Source organism: Juglans regia, chromosome 10 (assembly GCF_001411555.2).
Source record: "Juglans regia cultivar Chandler chromosome 10, Walnut 2.0, whole genome shotgun sequence".
Taxonomy (NCBI): Eukaryota; Viridiplantae; Streptophyta; class Magnoliopsida; order Fagales; family Juglandaceae; genus Juglans; species Juglans regia.
In genome coordinates, this window is record NC_049910.1 from 18,145,076 (window position 1) to 18,151,371 (window position 6,296).

A 6,296-nucleotide genomic window follows, 5' to 3' on the forward strand; every position below is an offset into this window, starting at 1 on the left:
AGCTTCGCATCTGCAGTTCCATAAACACGAAGTAATGATGCACAAAAGCATACCAGTTTGACTACCAGATAAAGAAACCTTCTTAGCCGAAATCATCCATGCCGAGATTCTTGCCTTCCAAGTATGAAATAACAAACATGACACATTCAATAATCTACTCGCACGTTCCCATATCTGAGTTGCAATATGACTCGTGACTAAGACATGATCAATGAACTTCTTGACTTGCGAACTATAGCAATCACACGCTGACGCAAGCAATATACCCTTATTTTGCACTCTCTCATCCACCGCAAGGCTATTGAACCAAGCTCTCCAATTACATATAGATTTTTTTTTGGCAAAATCCTATTCTAGAACCAGTCATGCCATAGCACTATCCTATTTTTTTCGAAAAACCTCCCAAGCGGAAGCTGTAGTGAAATTACCATCGGGAGATGGCTTCCATACACAAACGTCTGAACCACCATGCCCACTAATTCTGGTCTGCATAAATTTCTTCCATGATCTCATCCCCCACAAAATCCTTCAAAATCTCAATATTCCAGGCTTTATCCATCCAACAGTCTTTAATACGAAGTTTCTTATTAGGAATATCAGTAATCCTAACTGAGAGAGGTCCTAACGCCAACCATCTATCATACCAAAAGTATGAATTCCCACACCTCAACAGAACCTGAACATTCTCCATGACTTTCGGAACACTAGCCACAATTGATCTCCAAAATCGTGAATCAGAAGCCTTCATAGTACACGACATAAGATGGTCATCTCTTAAATACTTGGATTTAAAAAAATCTACCCACAAGCCTTCAGATGTCAGAAGCCTGTATACAAATTCCATGTGGAGAGATTTTTGTACTGCTTGTAAATCTTTCAATCCCAAACCTCCTTCCTTAATAGGCTTACAAATTTTTGACCAAGCTTGCCAATGCAATTTCCTCTTTCCCTTCCCCTTCACCCCAGAAAAAATTGGCCAGAGTAGAATTTATCAGATCTATAATGACCCACGGGACATTAACCACATAGAGAATGTGAACAGGCATACTAGATAAAACATGCTGCAATAATATCATTCAAGCACCTTGGGAAAGCAAACTACATTTCTTGCCCGCCACCTTTTTCCTGATCTTCTCAACAAGTGGCTCAACAATACGAGATAACAATCTGCCATAAACTAGAGGTGCACCAAAGTCACCGGAAAGTTTCCTTCCTTAAAACCTGTACTTCTCAACAACTCACGTTTTAGAGACAGATTAATAAATTTAGAAGGAAATAAAGCCGATTTTTCCTTACTAATTTTTTGACTCGATCATCTTTCATACGTCGCAAGAGTGTCAACAAGTCCCTTTATAGACTTTTTCCAGCCATTAGCAAAAATCAAAAGATCATCAGCATATAGTAAATGAGATCATCAGCATATAGTAAATGAGAGATCAAAGGCGCCCCCCATCGGATGAGTGAATTTTCCAATTCAACCTACTTCAAATTTTTTTCTAAGTAACCTTGTCAATACTTCTTCCATAATAATGAACAGGTAAGGCGATAAAGGGTCCCCTTGCCGCAAACCCGTGTTGATTGGAAAAAATCTTTAAAAGTCTCATTCATCATCACAGAACACCACGAAGACTTAACGCATTGACTTATCAAATTACTGAACTGGTTAGAAAAGCCAAATGTATGTTAAACCTCCAAAAGGAAACCCCAATGTACTCTATCATACGCCTTGGTCATATCTATTTTCACCATCACATTACCACCCACATTTTTCCTATGCAAGTAATGAACCGCTTGTAAGCCACATGATACAAACTGATAGGTCAAAATTTATCAAAACTAGATGGATTAGGCACTTTTAGAATTAAAACAATGAAGGAAGAAGAATAAAACCCGGGTAACGACGACTCCCAAAAAAAATCTCTAGCAGCCTCAATAACATCTTCTTTAATGAAATCCCAACAATTCATATAAAAATCTGAGCCGAATCAATCTGGTCCCGGACTATTTTGCTTGGGAATAGAATAGTTCTTTGACTTCCATCTCAGCCAGCTCTAGGCAAAGTATTTTATTATCATCTTTCGTATAACAAGATCAAGAATAGAAGCTAAAGTACCTTGCTTCACTTTGACGGACGTTGTAAGAAATTTTCGAAAATACTGTGCAGCGCCTAGGTGCACTTCTCTAGCATTATCAAGAATCGTTCCATCATCAAGAACCATCCAAGAAATCTGACTCTTCCTTCGCCTCTGGTTTATTACTGAATGGAAGAATTTCGTATTTTGATCACCTTCAATCAACCACTTCTTCTTAGCTATTTGACCCAAACGAATTGCCTCTCTTTTTTCCAAAACATTAATTTCAAGTTTGGTCACCAAGTAATCCTCTTCCACATCTTCGATATAACAAAGTGCAGCTAATTCTCTAAATTTTCCAGCCTCTCCTCAAGAGCTTTTAAGTTGCTATCAACACATCCAAACACATTCTTATTCCAAGCTCGTAAAGCAAGTTTGGTTCTCTTGAGTCTAATAGCTAATTTCAACATCCCGGATCCTGGGTCTGGTCGATGCCAACCTTCTTGAACACAAGACAAAAAGTTCTCATGTAGACACCACATATTCTAAAAACGAAAAGGGGCTGGACCATCAGATAAAAATGGCCTCTCCAAATTCACAGTCATGGGACAAAGGTCTGAAGTTTTGCGACTCAAATACATTAAATGAACCAATATATATTGAGAAGAAAAAACATTATTGATGACCACTCTATCCAACTTCGCCCAGCTCCTAGCCACCCCTTCATGTCCATTACACCAAGACATAGCTTGTCCACTACTCGGGAGAAAAAAAAGCCCACACTTGTCAAAGTAGTCATTGAATTCAGACATAGAAATTAACGGCCTCGGCTAACCACCAATTCTTTCAAAATCCATACGAATAGCATTAAAATCACCCAACACCATCCAAGGGCAATCATTCATCTGTCTATGTTCCAAATCAGCCCATAGTGCCCTTCTTTCAGTATAAGTACATTTGGCGCAAACAAAGGTGAGAAGCAGCCTTTGATTAGCTAACACAGCCATCCAGTAATCATTTGGGCAGTGCAAGACAACACTTGAAAAACCTCCGGTTCCTTCCAAAAAATCCAAAGTTTACCCCTAACAGTTTCATTCGAGCAAAAATAATTAAAAGTAAAGAAATTTCCCATTGCGGCCATACGATTCTCTCCAGCAAAGGGTTCAGCAATCACACAAATGGATACATTATATTCTTAATGAGTAACGACTTCAATCTCTTCTTCGAACTCCCCAACCCTCTAACATTCCAATAGAAAATGGTGTATATCATAAGTTCAATTTCTGAGATCGGGTGTGAACCCACTGAGACTTCCTCACTGTTCTATCTCCATTATTTGTTCAAGGAAAATGAGGTGTGGTTGTAGGTTGCTTGAGAATGCATTGTTACAGGCATGCGAAAAGCATGTTGAATTCCGTCGGATCCCGTAGTTGGCACCAAATCACGACGGCATTTGTTGCACAATGTCCACCTGCTTACACTTGAAATCAAGAAAGCTAGCACGACCCATTCGGCCGGGAGATACCTCCGATGCGTAAGTTAGTGCTCATTGGAGTTTCCATAATCGCTTATATGGAAGAGAGAAAAATGACAGATAGTGATCCACCTGCCTTAGATCTTTTTCTTTTTGCCTTTTCGTATCCCTTGCTCCCCTACGGAGGGGTCTTGTCTGTTGTTTGTTAACAGTCTGGTGGCTGACCTTTTTTACAGACGCTGACCTTCGTTTATGTCCCATGGCTTGGTCGAATGGCTGGCCCTTGGGCATTGTCTCGACTAATTCTTTGTAGGATTTGTTCTGGACGCGCGCTTACTTAAACGTCATGCAATCGCACTAGACAATTGTTAATGAGGCCTCAAATTTAACCTGGTGTTCTTGAGTTTTCTACCTATATTTAACTTTGTACTCCATGGTGGTATCAGATAATACTAGCCTTGAAAATGGTACAATCCCCCATATTCACATATTCATGTTGGAACCTTTGGAACACTTACGGGGTGTACAACTCTATAGCCTGTCTTGACATCTCAAAGTCAACTTGTAAAACATGTGTTGTTTGCTCATTTGAAGTCTGCTTGTAGTTCTTGATGTCACTTATCAAACCAATTAAGACTCAAGCGTAATGTCTCGAAAAGATCATGTTTTGGTTTCAAGTACTGCAACGCGTTGTTCATAGACTCAATGCTTTGGATATATTTCATATCAGCAATAAATATATGTTATACCATAGCCCATTTTTCTTTAACATCAAATATCACACTCAACCATTTATTACTAACAAGACTTTACTTCTTAAGCATATTATCCTATGTAAGTATCCATTCATCTCCATCTTCGTAATCATATGTATATTGCCAAAATCAACTACAAATTACTTTGATGAATGAAATACATGAGTCGTATTTTTGGCAGCATTTTGAATCGAGTTTCATCAAAAAGTAATGCTGCACTAGAGGTAACAATTGCTTATGCATTTTTACGATCGATAAGTTGTTTCAAAGCATATCAAATCACCGAAGTGTTAGTAATAATAATCAACAATTGATCTGGTGTGCCCAAAAAGCATTCATGATAAGATCATTGCCATCAAGTTGTATTGAATAAAAATAAAAGGGATCTTCTAATTTCATCTTGTGAAAATATTCAATCACAATGACCACCCCTTTCGTCAAAACCATCCTCCTAGAGTACTGTACATAAATTTTACAGTCGGAATCCAAAAATCCAAGATTTTTATGACCCCCCTAACTTGCATGCGTAACACATCTATATTTTGTTCGGTTGATATTCCTTATTTCTCAAGATTATTTGCAATAGCTTTTTGAGCAGCTGTAATATTTCTTTCTTATCTTAACATATTCATTGGAGAGCTAGCAAACTCATGATTGTGTTGCTCATGTGTAACATTCCGTCTCTCTAGGGTTAAGAATAACGTTAATTTTAGATTGTTCTAAACTTAATAACGATAATGGAATAACGTTAATTTTGAGTAATCCGCCCCTTCTAATGTCATCCGTAAACTTTCTTATCTTAACGTTTGCGGATTAATCTGCCCCTCTTCTAATGCCAGTCCCTTTATTAACGTTTTTCTTTAACATCAAATATCACACCCATCTTGAGGAGATTGGTTTCTTAAAACTTTTTCAAATTAGTAAGAGAGATACAAAAGAATATTCTTAGTATTTGTTGATGCCTTTTATTTTCACAAACTTTCATCATGTAGACAACTTGAAACTTTTTTAAGCTTAAACTTGATTTTATTCGTTTATTATCATCAAAATTCATAATCAAGTATTGAATCATAGGGCACTTGGGGTGGCTCAACAATCTCTCCTTGACAAATACTTAATAAAACTTTGATATTAGCAATAATGATTAAGCTGCTCCAGAGAATATGCATTGATTTTTCAAACAATTGGTACAAATAAACTTAACCATATGGAAAAAGATAGCGGGCCGCCTAAGTCTTATCGCTCGGTGTGCCCGCTTGACATGGCATGTATATGTCATATTTATTTTTTTATTTTTGAGAAAAAGGAAAAAGCTACGGAAACCAAAACACGTGCATTTGAAACCCAATTAGAAGTTCCCCTCGCCTCCCTTCCTCCCCTTTCACATTATCAAACTCCATTTCCGACAGAAATCTGAAAGTATACCCTCTACAGATCTCCCTCTCTTTTTTCCGATCTCTCACGTGTGGAACGTACACAGTAGGTGAAAAATCTGATTGTATTAATAAGATCTCCCTCTATTCCATTTATTTCTCATATTCATTCTACCAAAAATGAAGAAATTTTTTTTAGAGATATGGGGAGGGAAAAAAACCTAATCATCGCCTGGCCGGTACTCATCTTGCACTTTCTCATCAACCCAGTTTGTCATTTCGTTCATCTTTGAGAACCCAGATGATAAGATCTTGATTCCCATTATAATCTCTCTTTTTTTAGTTGTATTCCATTTTCAGTTGGTTTTCTAGCAACAGATAGATGGCAAAATACATATGCCTTTGTCAGATTGATCACTAGCTTTGATCATGAATCTAAAGAGAAGTGACTATTTTGTTTTTTTGTTTTTTTTTTTAGAAACTGGAGATTGTGTGCGGCTAGTTTACCATAGGTGTACTCTATGATTTTCTTTCAGAAAAGAAAATTGAGATTTCCTTGTTAGATTGGCAGTTGATTCGATGAAGGTGCTGTCCGTGATTCTGGTTCCATAGCTGCTTGGGT